Source organism: Gorilla gorilla, chromosome 3 (assembly GCF_029281585.2).
Source record: "Gorilla gorilla gorilla isolate KB3781 chromosome 3, NHGRI_mGorGor1-v2.1_pri, whole genome shotgun sequence".
Lineage (NCBI taxonomy): Eukaryota > Metazoa > Chordata > Mammalia > Primates > Hominidae > Gorilla > Gorilla gorilla.
Window position 1 is genome coordinate 43,035,691 of NC_073227.2, and position 19,561 is coordinate 43,055,251.

Genomic DNA, 19,561 nt, shown 5'->3' on the forward strand with positions numbered 1-19,561 from the left:
TCTCACCCTCCCTCATTACCCTTCCAGGCCTCTGGTAATCATCATTCTACTCTGTATTTCTATGAGTTTACTTATGTTGATTTTTAGCTCCCACAAGTAAGTGAGAACATACAAAATTTGTCTTTCTATGCCTGGCTTATCTCACTTAAAATAATGACCTATAGTTCCATTCATCCTGTTGCAAATGATAGGATCTCATTCATTTTAATGGCTGAATAACATTTTATGTGTATATGTATCACATTTTCTTTGGAAGGTTGCTTCCAATCTTGGCTATTGTGAATCGTGCTGCAATGAACATATAATAGGAGTGCAGGTATCTCTTCAAAACACTGATTTCCTTTTTGGGGGGTACATACTTAGCAGTGAGATCATATGGTAACTCTATTTTTAGTTTTTTAGGAACCTCCAAACTGTTGTCCACAGTGGTTGTACTAATTTACATTCCCAACAACAGTGTACAAGGGTTCCCTTTTTTCTGCATCCTTGCTAGATGTCTACTGTTTCAGTTTTAGCTTTTGTTTCCATGTTATATTTCAATTTGTAATCCATTTGATTAAATTTTTGTGAATGATGTAGTTTGTGAGTCTGTACCTAGATTTATTTCTTCTATCGAATGGATATCCCATTGTTCTTACACCATATAATGAAAAGACTACCCTTTCTACGTTGAGTTGTCTTTAGTTCTTCTCAACGATCAGTGGACTATATTAGTGTGGATATCTTTTGAGGCTCTGTATTTTGTTCCATTCACCTATGTATCTATATGTTGCCAGTATCACGATATCTTGTAGCTTTATAGTAAATCTTGAAATTGAATAGTATGAGTCTTCCAGCTTGTTCTACTTCATTAGTATTGTTTTGACTATCTTAGGTTGTTTGCCTTTTCATATAAACTTGACAAGCAGCATGATGACATATGCAAAATATCTTGCTGAGGTATGACTGGGATTACATTTAATCTGTAGATCAATTTGGGAAGAAATGCCATTTTAACATTATTGACTTGTTCAATCCATCAACATGCAATATACCTCTGTTTAGATTTCCTTTTATTTGTGTCATCAGAATTTTACATTTTTCACATAAAGGTCATGCACATATTTTGTTATATGATTACTTAAGTATTACATTTTTGAGGCTATTAAAATGGCATTATATTTAATCTCAAATTCCATTTCTTTGTTGCTGGTATGTAGAAAAATATTTTTTTTTTGCACTTAAACTTGCTATATCACTTATTAATTCTGAGAGGATTTTCTTAATGGATTCTTTGGGAATTTTCCACTTAGCCAATCAGGTCATCTGTAGACAAAGTCAGTTTTATTTCTTCTTTTTTAAATGGTATTATTTTCATTTATTTTCTTATCAAATTGCTCTAGCTAGGACTTCCAGTATGGTATGTGATAGGAGAGTAAGAGAAGACAGCTCGTCTCATTTTCAATCTTTGGAATACTATTAAATATGACATTAAGTATAAGATTTTTGGGGGCTGTTCATTATTAAATTGAGGAATTTCACTTCTATTCCTAGTGTGCTGAGATATTTTATTATAAATGAGTGTTGAATGTTGTCAAAGGCTTTTGTCATACTTATTACATGATCATATGACTTTTTCTTCACTCTGTTGACAGAGTGGATTACATTAATTTATTTGTGGAAGTTGAACCAGCTTTGCATATCTAGAATAGTTTTTACTTGCTTGTGGTGTACATTTTTTGTAAATTCTTATATTTAGCTAATAATTTTTTTAAAATTTTGCATCTCGAATTGAAAAGATATTGATTTTTAGCTTTCTTTTCTAAGTGATTTTTTTTCTGATTTTGGTAGGGCAATGCTGGTATCATTTCTTTCTTAAGTGTTTAAGTTTTTAATTGAATTCACCAGTTAAACCAACTGAGACATTTTTTTTAAATGTCAGTAATTATTGATTTAATTTTTTAGTAGATACAGGTCTTTAGAAATTATTCACTTCTACTTGAGTATGTTTTGGAAGGTTTTGTCTTTCAGGGAATTGCTCAATTTTATCTAAGTTACCAAATTTGTAAGCACAGAGTTGTTCATGATATTTTTTATTATCCATTAAATGTCACTAGGATCAGTACTGATGATCCCTTTTTCCTTTTTGACAATGGTAAATTGTGACTTACGTCTTTTTTCTTGGTCAGCGTGGCTAGAGGTTTATCAATTTTATAGATGTTTTCAAAGAAGCATCTTTTGGTTTTATTATTAATTTATATTGCTGTTATATTTTAAATTACATTGATTTCAGCTCTATTTAAATTATTTATATTTTTCCTCCTTTGTGTTAAAGTGCTATTCTTCTCTCTAGTTTTCTAAGGTAGAAATACGTTATTAATTTTAGATTTTTCTTCTCTTCTTGTTTACACATTCAATGCTACATGTTTCCTTCTAAGCATTGTTTTTGCTGCATCTCATAAATTTTGATCCTATATTTTCATTTTCCTTTACTTCAAAACATATTTTAAATTAATCTTATCATTTCTTCTTTGCACATGTTTAGAAGTATGATTTTTAATCTTCAAATATTTTGGAATTTTACAGTTATCTTTCTGTTATTAATTTCTAGTTTAATTCCATTGTTATCTAAGAATATACTTTGCATGATATCAATTTTTTTGAATTTGTTAATCTGTGGTTTATGTCCCAGAATATGTTCTACCTTGGTGAATGTTTTACGTTATGTTTCATTTCTATCAGTTTTTTTTTTTTTTTTTTTTTTTTGCCTCACAGATTTTGATGCTTTGTTATTAGGTACACACAAGAGAATATATGCAAGTATTGACCTTTTCATCACTATGTAGTGTTCCTTATTATCAGTCATAATTTCCGTTTTTTAATGTCTGCTTTGTCTGAACTTAGTATAATCATTCCACGTTTCTTTTGATAAGGGTTAACTAGCATGGCATTCCTTTCTCTATCTATTTTCTTTAACTTGTCTGTTGATATTCAAATAGGTTCTTGGAGACAACATAAAGTTGGGTTTTATATTTTCATCTATTCTGAAAATTTGTATTTTTACTGGTATATCATGACCACTTACATTTAAAATGATTATAGGTTTACTATGTTTGTAACTATTTTCTATTTGTTGCATTTTGCTGTTTGTTGTTTCCTCTCACTCTTGTATTGCCTTCCCCTCTATTTCTATCTTCTCTGGATTAAATTGAATTTTTGGTATTATTCCATTTTATATGAGTTTTAGCTTATCAATATACAACATTTTGAATTTTTAAATAGCTGTCCTAGAGTTTGCAATGTACATTTACAACTAATAAGTCCACCTTCAATTAACACTATTTATTACTTTATACAGTTATATTTTAGATCACTTTGGGAATATGATACAATAAAAGGTATTTTATCTTTATTCCTCCTCTGATGATTTCCTTTCTTTAATGAGTCTAAATTTCTATTATATATTACATTTTCTTCTCCAAGAATAAGTTCCTTTAAAAGTTATTGCATGGTAGATCTCCTGGAAATGAATTTTTTTAGTTTCCCTTTGTTGGAGAGAGACTTTATTTCTCCTTTATTTTGAAGAATAATTTCATTAAACATAAAATTCTAGTTTGGTATTTTGTTCTTACTATACTTTAAATATTTAACTCCACTCTCTTGCTGTCATGTTATCTTATGGGAAGTTTACTCTAATTATTATCTTTTTTCTTCTATAGTTAAGGTCATCAGTCATCTACAGAGACTTTCTACAAAATATTCTACAAAGATTTTTTTCCTTGCACTTGGTTTTCTACAATTTGAGTATAATATGTCTAAATATAGACAGTTTGGTACTTAATCTGCTTGATGTTCTCTGAACATCCCAGATTGGTGTTTTGATACCTATCATCAACTTTGTAAAATTTCCAGCCATTATTATTACATCAAGTATGTTTTCTGCTATGGTCTCATATCTCTCTCTGGTATTCCAATTATATTTATGTTACACATTTTGAAATTGTCCTACAGTACTTGGATAGTTTGTTGTTGTTGTTGTTTTCATTTATTTTTCTACTTTCATTTCATTTTGGGACGTTTATTTTAATCTATCTTGAAACTCATTAATTCTTTTCTCAGCCATGCCCAATTTACTAATAGGTCATTGAGTGGTACTCTTCAAACGTGTTACATTGTTTATGATTTCTAACATTTTCTTTTGATTTTTTCTTAGAGTTTCCATGTCTCTGCTTACATTTCACATATGTTTCTGCATATTGTCTAATTTGTCCTTTAGAGCTCATATATTAATTATAGTTATTTAAAATTCATTGTCTGATAATTCCAAAATCTGTGTCATATCTGAATCTGATCTGATACATGATTTGTCTCTTCGGTGTGTGGTTTCTTTCTTTACTTTTAGCATGACTTGTAATTTTTAGTCAAATGCTACAATTGATGTATTGGGTAAAAGCAACTCAGATAACAGCATTTATTGTAATTTTATGTTAGTCTAATTAAGAGTAGGGCTGTATTTAATGTTTGCTGTAGCCACAGGTTTCAGTAGTTTCCTTTTTGACCTTTATATCTCTCCTGCTGTCTTTGGGCTTCTCTACAAAATGTTCCCTACATGGAGTCTGCACCTTGCAGCTCTTTCAGTAGTAACCCAATGTTATTATGTTGGAGTCCTATTGACATGGTGGTAAGGTGTGGAGGAGAGAAGGTGTTTTATATATTTATGATTATGTCTCTGTCTTTTAGTGGTCTGTGTTCTTGTCTTTTGAGTTTCACAAGTGTTTCTTAATCTCTCACCTTAGGTTAGCCTGGAAGAGTAAAGGGGTCTCAAGTTGCATAAACACCCCATCCTTAAGAGGGATAAGGCTCTAGTAAAGTCTTTTATTCTGAGAATTGGCCTTTTATAAGAGGTACATTCTGGACACAATTCAAAATGGCTTGTCATGAGGATATCTTTCTAAGTTCTTCACTGTGTAAGTCTGGTCAGTTTGTGAAGGTAAAACACATAAAAGTTTATCTCCTTTCCCCAAGCAGTAGCTCTCAGGGGTTTATCAACTCTCACACTAGTCCATAATCAGCATCTATCAATTCATCAATTTACCATTTAAGTTTTCTTACCAGTTTATGACTTCAAGAGATTTTGTTTCAGCTGCAATTTTCTGTATTTGCCTGTTTCTCCAGATTTCAGAGATGGTCTTCACCCACAATCTCTGTGGATCTTAGAAAGTTCAGATCTTTATGGATACTATAAAACAAGTCATTGACCCTTAATTTGTTCTGCATTTTTCTTGTTGTAAAGATGGGAATGACAATTCCCAAGTTCTTTATATATTTGTGCTAAAACAGTAAGTAAATGAAAACAGCTTTACTAAGATGTAATTTGTACACCATAAAATCTAACATGGTAAATATACAGTTGTATAATTTTGGTAAATTATTACAGTTGTAAAACAATCACCACAATCTAATACTTCAACATTTCCATCATTCAGAAAATTTTTCTTGTTCCCTCTGTCAGTCAACATTTCCCACCCCGAGACACAGACAAGCACTGACCTGCTTTCAGAATCTATAATTTAGTATTTCCTAGAAATTACATGTAAAATGAATCCCAGAATAAGAATTATCTTGTTATCTTTCTTTCAACATAATGTTTTTGTGATTCATTAATGTTGCATGTGTCAATAGTTCATTGTTTGTTATTACTGAATATTATTTGATTCAAAATGTTTATGTGGCATATTTTGTTTATTCACTAGTTGATGGGCATATGTCCTATTTCTTGTATTTTGCTATTTTGAATAATTCTGCTAAGAATATTTATGTGCAAGTCTTTCTGTGAACATATGTTTTCATGTCTCTTGAGTAATTACCTAGGAGTGAAATTCTTGGGTTATATGGTAAATTTAGATAAAGCTTTTAAAGAAACCACCGAAAAGTGTTCCAAAGTGGCTGTAGTTTTATATTCCCACCAGCAATGTATGAGGGTTCCAGTTTCTCCATATTCTCAACATGAGTTAGCACAATTTGTCTTTTAGATTATGCCTTTTCTAGTGGTCACATTTCAACTTAAGTTTCCCTAATGAGATATTATTTTGAACATATTTTCATGTGCTTATCAGCCATTCTTATGCTTTCTTTGGTGAAATCCACATTCAAAACTTGTGCTCATTTCAATAATTGAGTTGTCTTTTTGTTATTTCATTGAAGTGTCCTTGATAGACTTTAAATAAAAGTTCTTTTTTGAATATATGATTTGTAAATATTTTCTACCAATCTGTACCTTATCTTTCTGTGGACTTAATGATATGTTCTGAAAGCAAAATATTTTTATTGTGATATCAATTTTTAAAATGGGTGTATAAAGTTTTGTGTCACATCTGAGAACACTTTGCCTTATCCAAACCTATGAAGATTTTCTGAAATATTTTGTTTGAAGTTTTGCAATTTTTTTTTTTTTTACCGTTAGGAGTATTTTTGTAGACAATATGAAGTAAGGTTCTAATTTTACTTTTTTGCATATAAATCTAACAGTTCCAGCATTTTAAAAATGTGTAAAAATTAAGTGATCATAGGTCAACATTTGGACTTGTTATATTGTCTATTTGATTTATGTATGTTGATTACTATAGCTTTTTATTAAATTTGAAATCAGGTAGTATAAGTCCCCCAACTTTATTCATTTTGAAAATTGTTCTACTATTGCAGTTCCTTTGCAGTTTATATTAATTTTAGGTTCAGATTTTTAACTTCTAAAATAATTCTTCTGGAATTTTAATAACATTTGTGTTAAATTTATAGGTTGATTTGGAAAATCCTAGGGAGAAAATATTCAGTGTTTAAACAATAAGTGACTTATTTACTTTTGCTTTTTTGTAGATATTTCTCATCAAGTTGAAAAAAATCCTTTCTGCTTCTAGTTTGTTGAAAAACTGAAGGATAATGTGTAATGAGTTATGTAAGATAGTTTTTCTTCATCTATTTGAGAAATCTGGTAGCTTTTGTTCTTTATTCTGCTGAAGTGGTATACTAGATTATTTTGCTTCCAATCTTAAATCTTCTTTGTATTGTAGGATACATTAATTCCTGGGATACACCCAGTTGGTTATGCTGTAGAATCCTTTGAATATGTTTTCAGAATCAACATGTTAACATTTTGTAATGATATTGCATCTTTTGGTGAGAAATATTAGTATGTAGTTTTCTACGCTAATAAAGCCTCCATTTTGCTTTGGTATCACCTCAATTCTGGCTTCATAGGTTAGGTTAGTAATTTTTCCTTCTTCTCTACATTCTGAAAGAGTTTATGTTGTATTGGTATTGTTTCTTCTTCAGTGTTTGATAAAACTTACCTGTGATGCAATCTAAGCCTAGAATTATATTTATACAAAGATTTTTATTATGACATGATTTTTATTACTTCTTGGGTCTATTCAGGTTTTCGATTTTCTTTTCAGTCAGTTCTGGTAAATAATATAGTTCGGGTAATTTTTAAAATTTTATCTATGTTGTCTTATTGGTTGGCAAAAAGCTATTCCTAATATCCTCTTAAGGTAATTTTAACTTCTGAAGGATCATTGACAATAATTTCTCTTATTCCTGATTTTGGTAATTTGTGTCGCCTGTATTTTTCCTGATCATTCGAGAGGGGATTTTAAAAATTATACAGATTTTCAAAAAGAACAAATTTTCAATCTTAGTTACGTTTATTCTACTGATTTTCATTATTTATTTCACTGATTTCCACATTGATATTTATTATTTTCTTCTGCTCACTTCAAGTGTCATTTACTATATTTTTATTGTTCTCAGATGGGAGCTGAGGTTATTAGTTTGAGATCCCTTTTTTGTTTCCAATATAGGCATTTAGTGTTATAAATTTCACACTGAAGCTTCTTCACTTGCAATATACAATTTTTGATATTTTATGTTTTCATTGTCATTCAGGTCACAATACTTTCTTAGCTTCCCTTTGATTTCTTCATTCACTTATGGGTGATTTCTTCATTCACTTATGGGTTATTTAAAAGTGTATTTACCGCCCGGGCGGTAGCTCATGCCTGTAATCCCAGCACTTGAAAAGGCCGAAGTGGGCGGATCACGGGGTCAGGAGTTCACAATCAGCCTGATCAACATGGTGAAACCCTGTCTCTACTAAAAATACAAAAATTAACTGGGCATGGTGTGCGCACCTGCAGTCCCAGCTACTCAGGAGGCTGAGGCAGGAGAATCGCTTGAATCCGGGTGTCAGAGGTTGCAGTGAGTTGAGTCAAGATAGCACCACTGCACTCCAGCCTGGGTGACACAGCGAGATTCCGTCTCTGAAAACAAAAAAGTGTATTTAAGCTTTAGTTACTAGAGGATTTCCCAGTTACTATTCTGTTATTGACTTCCAATTTAATTCTATTTTGGTCAGAGAGCATTCATGCATGAATTAAATCATTTTAAATTTATTGAGATGTATATTATGGTCCATAAAAATATAGTTCACTTTGATCAATTGTTCATGGAATCTTAAGAAAACCATATTCTATTATTGCTGGATAAATTAGGCCAGTTTAGATTATCATACTATTTAAGTATTCTATATAGTTGGTAATTTTTGTAAGAATTAAAATCTTTGACTATAACTGTGAAGTTGTCTATTATTGGTAGAGACAGAAGATCTACCAGATTCTGCTGTATGTCTTTTGATGATCTGCATTAAGGTGTATAAATCTGATTGGTTAATTGGCTCCTTATTTATTATGCAATAGCCCTCCTCTCCCTAACATTATTTGTTTGCTCCTAATCTTATTTTTGTCATTAATAATGATAGTTTATTTTTTATTAATGTAAGCATGGCCTATAATATTCTTTATTTTCCTTTTAACTTACATTATATTTAAAGTAGTTTCATATAAGAAGCATATCATTGGATTTTGCTTTTCTAAATCCAATATTACCATCTCTTCCATTTAATTTAGCTGTTCTGACCACATACATTTAATGTACATATTAATAGCGATTAAAAATTAAAAAAAATTTATTCTAACTTATTTGATTCACATTTTCTCTTTTTATGCTACCTTTGACTAAATTAGGCAATTTTTTTTCTGTGGTTTCATTTTTTGTATTTTCTTTGGAGACTTGTTGCCATAAAGAGAGCAATTTATATAGTAAAAGATTCATCATTTTTGTGTAGAACAGAAGAAATGTTTCATTTGAAAATCAGTATATCAAGCATATTTTAACAAAATTAGAAAAAATAAAATATTCATTTACCAACATAAGTAAATTCACATATAAAACTCTTAACATGTAGCAATTTTTATATTCCATTTTTACCCTTTGTTACATTATTTACTGTAAATCATGTATATATTAGTAGTTTCACTAAAGTTTATAGTTTATATTTTTAACTCATAACATTCTATATTCAGGTAACATTACAAAATTTAACATGTAGTTTAGGAACCCTTAACAACACATTCCGTTCCTTCATGTTATGCATTTTTAAGGGAAATGGGCTCTTATCCATAAAATTCAGTGGGCTTACAAAGTAGCTTATGACTCATAAGCAAGTGGCCGTATGTTATGATAAAATGATTCTTTAATGACATTAGGTTTGCGGCAACACCTTGTAGTTTGTACTGTTATACAAAATGTTGTATTTATAATTATTATTACTACTAGTAGTAGTAGTAGTGTTAGCAGTAGAGATCCCCCTGCCTCGGCCTCCCACAGTGCTAGGATTGTAGGTGTGAGCCACCATGCCTGGCTAGTTTTTTCTAATATTAAACAATAGAAATATTCATCTAAATCAATACATATTAATAACAATTAAATGAGCTTCCTAAATATGCTGTAAAAATTATCAAAAATTGGAGGGCTTAAAACAATAGGTAATTTTTTTTTTCACAGTTCTGGAGGCTAGACAGCCAAAATAGCAGAGCCACAGACAGCCTGCATATTCTGGGGAGACTCTTTCCTAGCCTCTCCCAGCTTCCAGTGCCTCCTGGAATTTCCAGGCTTCCTTTCCCGAATCACTCTCATCTCTACTTTCTTGGTCACATTGCCTCTTCTCCTTCAGATACCTCTCCTCTGGGTATCTTTTAAGGTCATTTTTTACTGGATTTGGGGCCTACCTGGATAATCCAGGATGATCTCATCTTGAGAACCTTACATTAATAACATCTGCAAAGACCTTTTCTCCAACTGACCCCACATGTATAAGTTCTGTAGCTTAGAATATAGCCATATATCTCAGGGTAGGGGAGTACTATTCAGCCTATGATAAGAACCAAAAAATAAAAGTGACAGTGATAGATAAAATTAAGTCATAAAGATACAATAATCCATGAATATTGTTTCAAAATTCATTAATAAAGTCACATTAACCTGATATAATACAGCTTAAATTTCATTTAAATGTTTATTCATGGAGATATTTTAAAAGAAACAAGACAGTGAGCATTATTTTTAACAAGAATTCTTTGGAAATAGGCTCCTTATTAAACCTTCATTGGCATCTACTGGCATAGAGATCCCTCAGATTTTGTAGTTTATTTCAGAGACAGCAATAGGTCAGAAAATTATTGGTTTAGGGAATAACATAAAATGATGTGATATTTATTCAGAAGTTAACTGAGTGTTCAAAATAACATGCTATTAAAAAGGAATTGTCATGAAATTATTTATTATATTCTATTATTCAGTATATAGTCTATGTGCTTTTAATTTCTTTCTATTATGTTTAATTATGAACACTGACATTTATTTTGATTGATGTGCTGCTCTACTTCACATGGCTCTATTTGGTTTTCCCAGACATTCTTCAACACAACATTTGACTTCAAGACTAAATAAGGCTAAAATATTCAACAAAGTGTGGTTTGGCATTATTGAAAAATAGATCAATTGGAAAGGATGGGGAGCCCTGAAATAGCCTCCCACAGGTACATATAGTTGTCCTGTCATATCTATAGACGATTGGTTTCAGGGTCCCCCTCAGACACCAAAATCCACAGATGCCCAAGTCCCTTATATAAAATGGCATAGTACTGCATATAAGCTACACTCGTCCTCTCATATACTTTAAATCATCTTTAGATTAATTATCCTATATAATGCAGTATAAATTCTATATGAATAGTGGTTCTACTATATTGCTTAGGGAATTATGACAAGGAAGAATATCTTCCTAGTACAGATGTAACTGTCTGATTTTATTTTTTTAATTTTTTTATCTGTGGTTATGTTGAATTCACAGATGTGAAATCCACAGATATGGAGTGCTAACTCTAATCTAACTTTTGACAAAGTTGTCAAAAGGCAACTGAGTGGAAAAAACATAGGCTTACCAAAAATGGTTCTACAATAACTTAATATCCATATGCAGATAGTCTATACCTTGCACTGTATACAAAACTCAATTCAAAGTGGATAGTAGAACTAAATAGAAACCTAAAGCTATGAGAATTCTACAAGAAGATATAGGAAAGAAAATTTATTATCTTATAATAGTCAAATTTTTCTTAGTCACAATAACAAAAGCATGACCCACAAAGAAACAAATTGATACATTTGATTAAAATTCAGAGTCGGTCTTTCAAGACACTGCTAAATTAATAAAAGGTAAAACACGTTGAATGTATCATTATATTTCCACTCAGGTATTAAGAGAAATGAAAAGCATTTGTCTTCAGACATTTCAAGCACTTTTTTATAGCTATTCCATTTTTAATAGCAATAAAATGGAGAAAACACAATAGAATACTATTCAGTTATAAAAAATAAACTATTGGTAAGCATGACATGGATGAATCAGTATAATTGAGTAAAACAGACACCCCTTCTTCCCTACCAAAAGGAGTGTATAATATATGAATTCATCTCAACAAAATTCTGGAAAATGTAAACCAATCTTAATGGTTCTACAAAGCAGGTCAGTGGTTGCCCGAAGTATGTCAGAGGGAGAGGTTATCAGGGAGTAGACAGAAATTTTGGAGTTGATGGATAAATTAATTATTTTGATGGCATGTTAGTACCATGGTGTAAACATTTGATAAGTCAAAACTTATCAAATAGTATACTTTAAATACACACATGTTTATAGTTATTGCATGTAATAAAAATGGTTGTATAACTATATATATCGTTTATTGCATGGAAATTTTAACTCAGTAATTAGTTACAGCATTGTGGATGGCCTGGAGTTGTAGAGTTTTTTCTGGCGGGGGTGGGTAGACAATTATTCTTGTTTGCTTTCTGTCAAAAAGTGGGGGTCACATGCAACAGACTAGACTAACTTAAATAATGTTCAAAAAAGATGTTCAAGATGATGGCCTGGTCAATCAAAGAAATCCTACTCAGGTTTATGTGTGGAGCAGTATAAGACAAATCGATCCATGGAACAGGATAAAAGTGTAGATATAGAGTCTCACATACGGGGACAGTTGAGTTTTGACCAAGGTACCCAGTCAATCCATGGAACTAGAACATTGCCCCTGGTGGAGTTTTCCCACAAAATCTATGGAGCATGAATATCTATATTAAAAAAAAGTCATAATTTTTACCTGTGTCATTCTCAATATATAAATTCCTGTCAGACAAGTTATATACTTAAAAAGCTAAAAATATACTTTGTAACAATAACGTAGGTGTAAATGTTCTGGAAAATATCTAGCATGCAACATAGGAAAAGAAAAAAATGAATTAGACTCTATATAATTTAAAATACCTGCCCATCAAATAAAATAATTTTTAAAATTATAAGATAATAAACATATTTGCCTGGGCGTGGTGGCTCACCCCTGTAATCCCAGCACTTTGGGAGGCTGAGGAGGGTGGATCACAAGGTCAGGAGATCGAGACCAGCCTGGCCAAGATGATGAAACCCTGTCTCTACTAAAAATACAAAACATTAGCTGGGCATGGTGGCAGGCGCCTATAGTCCCAGCTACTCTGGAGGCTGAGGCAAGAGAATGGCATGAATCAAGGAGGCTGAGCTTGCAGTGAGCCAAGATCACACCACTGCAGTCCAGCCTGGGCAACAGAGTGAGACTCCGTCTCAAAAAAAAAAAAAAAAAAGATAATAAACATATTTGGAGAATACAGTCCCAATACTTTTTTTCTAACAGTAAAACACATATTTGGAATACATAAAGAATTTCTACATATTGAAAATTAAAAATGGGCAAAATCTTAATCAAATACATCAGAAAAGATGACACACAGATGACCAATAAGCATATGAAAAGGTTTTCAATATCAATAGTTATTAAGGAATCCAAATCAGGACCACTGTTTAGTACACACACACACACACACACACACACACACACACACACACACACACACAAATGGTTAAGATTTCAATAAACAGAAAATGACTAATCATAAAAATGTAAGCAATAATTTGGAGAAACTAGAAATTCCAAATATTTCAAATATTTCCAGTTACCATGAAAAATATTATGATTGTTTTGAACAATTAATAATTTCTTTAAAAATTAAGCATACACTTAGGACTTCTATTTATGCAAAATGTAAGAAAAATTATGCCTATAAAATATTTACACAAGAATATTTATAGTAGCCTTATTCATAAGAGCCAAAAAAATTAGAAACACCCAAGCTTCATCAATAGGACAATGGAAAAATATGTTGTGATATATCACAACAATAGCATACTATCAGATAACAGAAAGGAATAAATTATTGACATATAAAAGAAAATTGATGAATCTCAGAAGCATTAAGTTACTTGAACATAGGTTGCTTCATATGAGCAGAGTGCAATAACAGGCAAAACTAAAGGGTGGTGGCAGAAATAAGAAAGTGGTAACCTGGGATAGGAGATAGTTTACCAAAAGAAGGCAGGTGGCAATCTTCACTTTCTGGGTCTGCTGAAGTAATATAAATCTTGTTTGGGGTTCGTTTATAAGCATCAATTGCCAAAACTCATTGAGACTGGCACTTTTGAACCACATCTTATATGTACTTTTTACAATTAAAAATAATATGTGCTTTTATGGCTAAATGTTATCATGTAGTTTATAGACCTTTATATTTTTATAGGACTAGTGTCATCTCTCACTGGGCCTCTCAAACAAAATGATTTTAGTATTAGAGTAAAAAAAATCTTCCTTTCTAATACATTATTTACTGCTTAACATTTTTCTAAATTTGAATGTGCTTCATATTTTGACCATGACATTCTTATATATTTCCTCTCCCCTCAAGTATTTATAATAGACTGTTAACATTTTTCCTTTTTTGTCTGTTATTGACTGAAAGTTTTTGTCCCCTAAATATGTTATGTTGATGCCCTAAACCCATGCATGGTTGTCTTAGGAGATGAGAGTTCTGAGGATGTAATTATGGTTAAATAGGTCCTAAGTGGGAGGGTCTTGATCCAATAAGGTTAGTGTCCATATAAGAAGAGACTCCAGAGCACTGTCTTTCTCTCTCTCTCTTTCTCTCTCTCTTGCGCTCTCTCTTTCATCTATCTCTGGGTCTAGGAAGAGTCATGTGAGGATACAGAAAGGCGGTATTCTACAAATCAGAAAGAAAAGCTTCACCAAAACTCAACTTCCAAAAAGCAGTCTATTGTTTTGGGTCTCTCTTAGCTCTGATGAGGAGTCACCCATATTTCTTTTTGATATTCCCCTCTACATTATGCATATATCCCCCCTCTCCCTGCTTTTTTAGCCTTTTCTTTTTTTGGTTTTCAACAACTTGACTGAAGTACCTAGACATGTGCACACACATGCACACGGCCATGCTGGAGTTAATTGCACTTCTTAGAACTGTGGGTTATGTTTTCTTCTCAATTTCATAATGATTTAGGCCAGTATTGCTTTTTCCCTTTAAATAACTTCTAGCCACATTCCCTCTCCTTTCTTCTTCTGTACCTCTGTTTTCACATGTTTTAGATTGCTTGGTTTTGTCTCACATATCCTGAGTATTATTTCACGTCCCCTCTTTAGATTTTTTATTTTGGTATATCTTTTTGTGGATTAGTGCATTCCCCTGCTGTGTCAGATACCAATTCATCCCATCATATTAATTCTCTATTTCTGATGCTTCCTGGGTTTTTCTAATGTTTAAATTATATTCCTTTTTATGGTTTCCATCTCTTTGCTAGTATTCCTTATCTTATTTTCTGTAGTTATTCTAGACACTGTGTGTCCGATAATTTCAATATATGGGCCAGCTGTGGGTTTGCTTCTATTACCTATTATTTCTATTGACCAGAATTCTTGTTTCTTTACAGATTTCATTACCATCTGTGTTATTCTTTTTCTCCTGCTGATTTTTCAGGGACAAAGAAGCTACTGGTCTCCCCCTGTGTAATTCTATAACTAGAAGGCATAATTTAGGTAGGAGGACTGTTTGAGGCCAGCAGTTCAAGACAAGACTGGGCAGTATAGTGAGACTCCCGTCTCTATAAAACAAAACAAAAAAAACCCTCAGTGTAGTGGCATGCTACTGTAGTCTTAGCTATTGAGGAGGCTGAGGCAGGAAGATCACTTGTACCCAGAAATTCAAGGTTACAGTGCACTATAATCATGCCACTCTACTCCAGCCTGCACGACAGAGTGAGACCCTATCTCTGTCTCTCAAAAAGAAAGACATAATTTGACAAGAAACATGGATAGGTGTTATTACAAGTTAAATACAGGTACAATTAAATGTCATGTTAAAATTGGTTAAGATCAGAAATAAAAGAGAAACCACAGAATTGTGATCAACATGGATTTAGAATAATTGACTATAGACAGCATGATCAAGGAGAAACAATAACAACTAACAATTATCAGTGCCCTCTTTCCTATAGAGACAAGACTAAAAGACATATGTGTGTTTTTATTTTTATTTTTTGGAAATGCACACCATGTTTATTATTATGGAAGATAGTGTTTGTGTGTGTATGACACACACTCTCCCTACTGGCGAGACATGAACACATGTTAATGCACATACCCACATATTTATACACATCACTTCAATATCATATTAACATGCTTTAGATAAAATATATTTTTAATTGTATTCATCCAAAAATATAATGGAATGCATTTAAAGCAATTTATCCATTCCCTTTTTCCTTCTTTTATGTTCTACTTACATTCCTCCTTTATCTTTTCTTACTCTTTAAAATTAAATAAAATACCAAGAGAATGTAGCAATTAAGTGGAATATAAATGATTCACATGGTGAATAAAAGAGATATCCTTTGTGTGGTGTACTTGCCTAAGTAAAGGTTGTTTTATATGTGCCTTATTACATATTTCTATTCTGACAGTGTTGGAGAAAACCCATTATCCCTTTCATCAAAAAAGCCCAATTTGAAGGGTAAAAATAGTAACATTTTTTATTTACAATGGTGTATCTAAAAAATTTCAAGCTTATAGTATTAATTTATTTTAAAATAATTAAAATTAGTAAAAATTTATACCTTTAAAATAATTTCAACTTTTATTTTAGATGCAGGGGGTACACGTGAAGGTTTATCACATGTATATATTTCATGATGCTGAGGTTTGGGATCCAATTGATCCCATCACCCAGGTACTAAGGATAGTACTCGATAGTTAGATTTTTAACACTTACCTTCCTCACTCCCTGCTCTAGCAAGTCCCTAGTTTCTATTGCTGACATCTTTACATCCACGAGTAGCCATTTTATAGCTCCTACTTATAAGTGATAACATGTAGGATTTGGGTTTTCTGTTCCCATGTTAAATACCTTAGGACAATGGTCTCCGTCTCCATCCATGTTGCTACAAAGGATATAATTTCATTCTGTTTATGGTTCCATAATATTCCATAGAGTACATATACCACATTTTCGTTATTCAACCCAACATTGATGGGCACCTATGTTGATCTCATGTCTTTGCTATTGTGAATATTTCTGTGACAAATATAAGTGCATTATCTTTTTGGTGACATGGTTTATTTTCATGTATATATATGCATGAAATATATATATATACATGAAATATATATATATATATACATGAAATATATATATATTAGCATTCAACTCAGCAATCCCATTTTATATATATATATACACACACACGAAATATATATATATGGGATTGTTGAGTTTAATGGTAGTTCTGTTTCAAGTTCACTGAATGTATTAGTCTGTTCTCACACTGCTATAAAGAGCTACCTGAGACTGGGTAATTTACGTAGAAAAGAGGTTTAATTGACTTACAGTTCTGTAGGCTGTACAGGAAGCATGGCTGGGAGACCTCAGGAAACTTACAATCATGATGAAAGGCAAAGAGGAAGCAAGTACATCTTAGCATGGTGGAGCAGGAGAGAGAGAGTGCAAAGGGGGAAGTGTTACACATTTTTAAACAACCATATATTGAGAGAACTCACTCACTATCATAAGAACAGCAAGGGGGAAATCTGCCCCCATGATCCAGTCATCTCCCACCAGGTCCCTCCCCCAACACTGGAAATTACAATTTGACTTGAGATTTGTTTAAGGACACAGAGCCAAATCATATCACTGAGAAATCTCCAAACTGCTCTCCATAGTGGCTGAACTAATTTACCTCCCCACCAACAGTGTATCAGCATCCCCTTTTCTTCACTGCCTTGCCAGCACTTGCTGTTTCTTGACTTTTTAGTAACAGCTATTCTGACTGGTATGAGATGGTATCTCATTGTGGTTTGGATTTGCATTTATCTAATGATTAGTGATACTGAGCATATTTTCATATATTTGTTGGCTGCTTGTAGGTCTTCTTTTGAGAAGTGTCTGTTCATGTCTTTTGCCCAATTTTTAATGGGAGTATTTGTTTTTTGTCTCTTGGTTTTTTTAAGTTTCCTATATATTCTGGATATTTGGCATTTGCCAGATACATAATTTGTGAATATTTTCTCCCATTCTGTAGGTTGTTTGTTTACTCTTTTGATGGTTTCTTTTGCTATGCAGAAACTCTAATTTAATTAGATCCCACTTGTCAATTTTTGTTTTTGTTGCAATGGGTTTTTGAGGACTAAGTAAAATTCTTTCATAAGGCTGATGTCCAGAATGGTGTTTCCTGGAATTTTTTTTCTAGAGTTCTTAAAGTTTGAGGTCTTACATATAAATCTGTTATACATCTCGAATTAAATTTTGTATATGAGGAAATGTAGTGATACAGCTTCATTCTTCTGCATATGACTAGCCAATTATCCAAGCACCATTTATTGTATAGGGAGTCCTTTCTCCATTGCTTATTTTGGTCAGCTTTGTCAAAGATCATATTACTGTAGGTGTGTGGCTTTATTTCTGGTTTCTCCATTCTGTTTCATTGGCCTGCGTGTGTTTCTGTACCAGTACCATGCTGTTTGGCTACAGTGGCCTTACAGTAGAGTTTGAAGTCAGCTAATGTTACAGCTCAGGTTTTGCTCTTTTTGATTGCTTTGTCTATATGGGTTCTTCTTTGTTTCCATATGAATTTTAGAATAATTGTTTCTAATTCTATGAAAAATGACATTGGTAGTTTAATAGAAATAGTGTTGAATTTGTGGATTGTTTGGGGCTACATGACCCTTTTAATAATAATGAGTCTTTCAATCCATGTGCATGCAATTTTTTTTTCATTTCTTTGTGTAATATATGATTTATTTCAGCAGTGTTTTTTAGTTCTTGTAGTAATTTTTCACCTTCTTGGTTAGCTGTATTTCTAGATATTTAAATTTTACAGCTATTGTAGATTGAATTGCATTCTTAATTTGGCTTGTGGCTAGAACATTATTAGTGTATAGAAATGCTACTAATTTTTATACATTGATTTTGTATCCTGAAACTTTATTGAAGTCATTTATCAGGTCCAGGAGCCTTTTGGTGGAGTCTTTAGTGTTTTCTAGGTATAGAATCTTATTGTCAGTGAAAAGAGATAATTTGACTTTTTAAAATCTTATATGGATGCTTTTATTTCTTTCTCTTGTCTGATTGCGCTGGCAAGTACTTCCAACACAAGTATTGTACTGAAGATGTGAAGGAAGACTGTTTCTTTGTCTCGTTTCGAAGACTGTTTCGTTGTCTTGTTTCAGTTTTCAAGGGGAATACTTCTAGTTTTCTGCCCATTTAATATGTTGGTATCTTCATTTAATGCCTATTTTCTTGAGAGTTTTTATAATGAAGGGATGTTGAATTTTGTCAACACCTTTTTCTGTGTCTATTGAGATGATCATATGGTTTTTATTTTAATCTGTTCATGTGGTGAATCACATTTATTGATTTTGCTATGTTGAACCAAGATTTCATCTCAGGAATAAAGCCTACTTGATCATGTTGGACTAACCTTTGATATATTGTTTGATTTTGTTGTGTCTTCTTAAAGATTTTTGCATCTATGTTCATCAGATATGTTGGACTTTATTACCCACGGTGAGCATTAGACAGTACATCAGGGCAGAAAACTAATAAATAAATTCTGGACTTAAATTCAACACTTGACCAATTGTTCCTAAGAGAAATCTACAGGACACTCTACCCATCAACAATAGAATGTATATTCTTCTCCTCTGCACACGACACATACTCCAAGATCAACATGGTCAACCATAAAACAAGTCTGAATAAATTT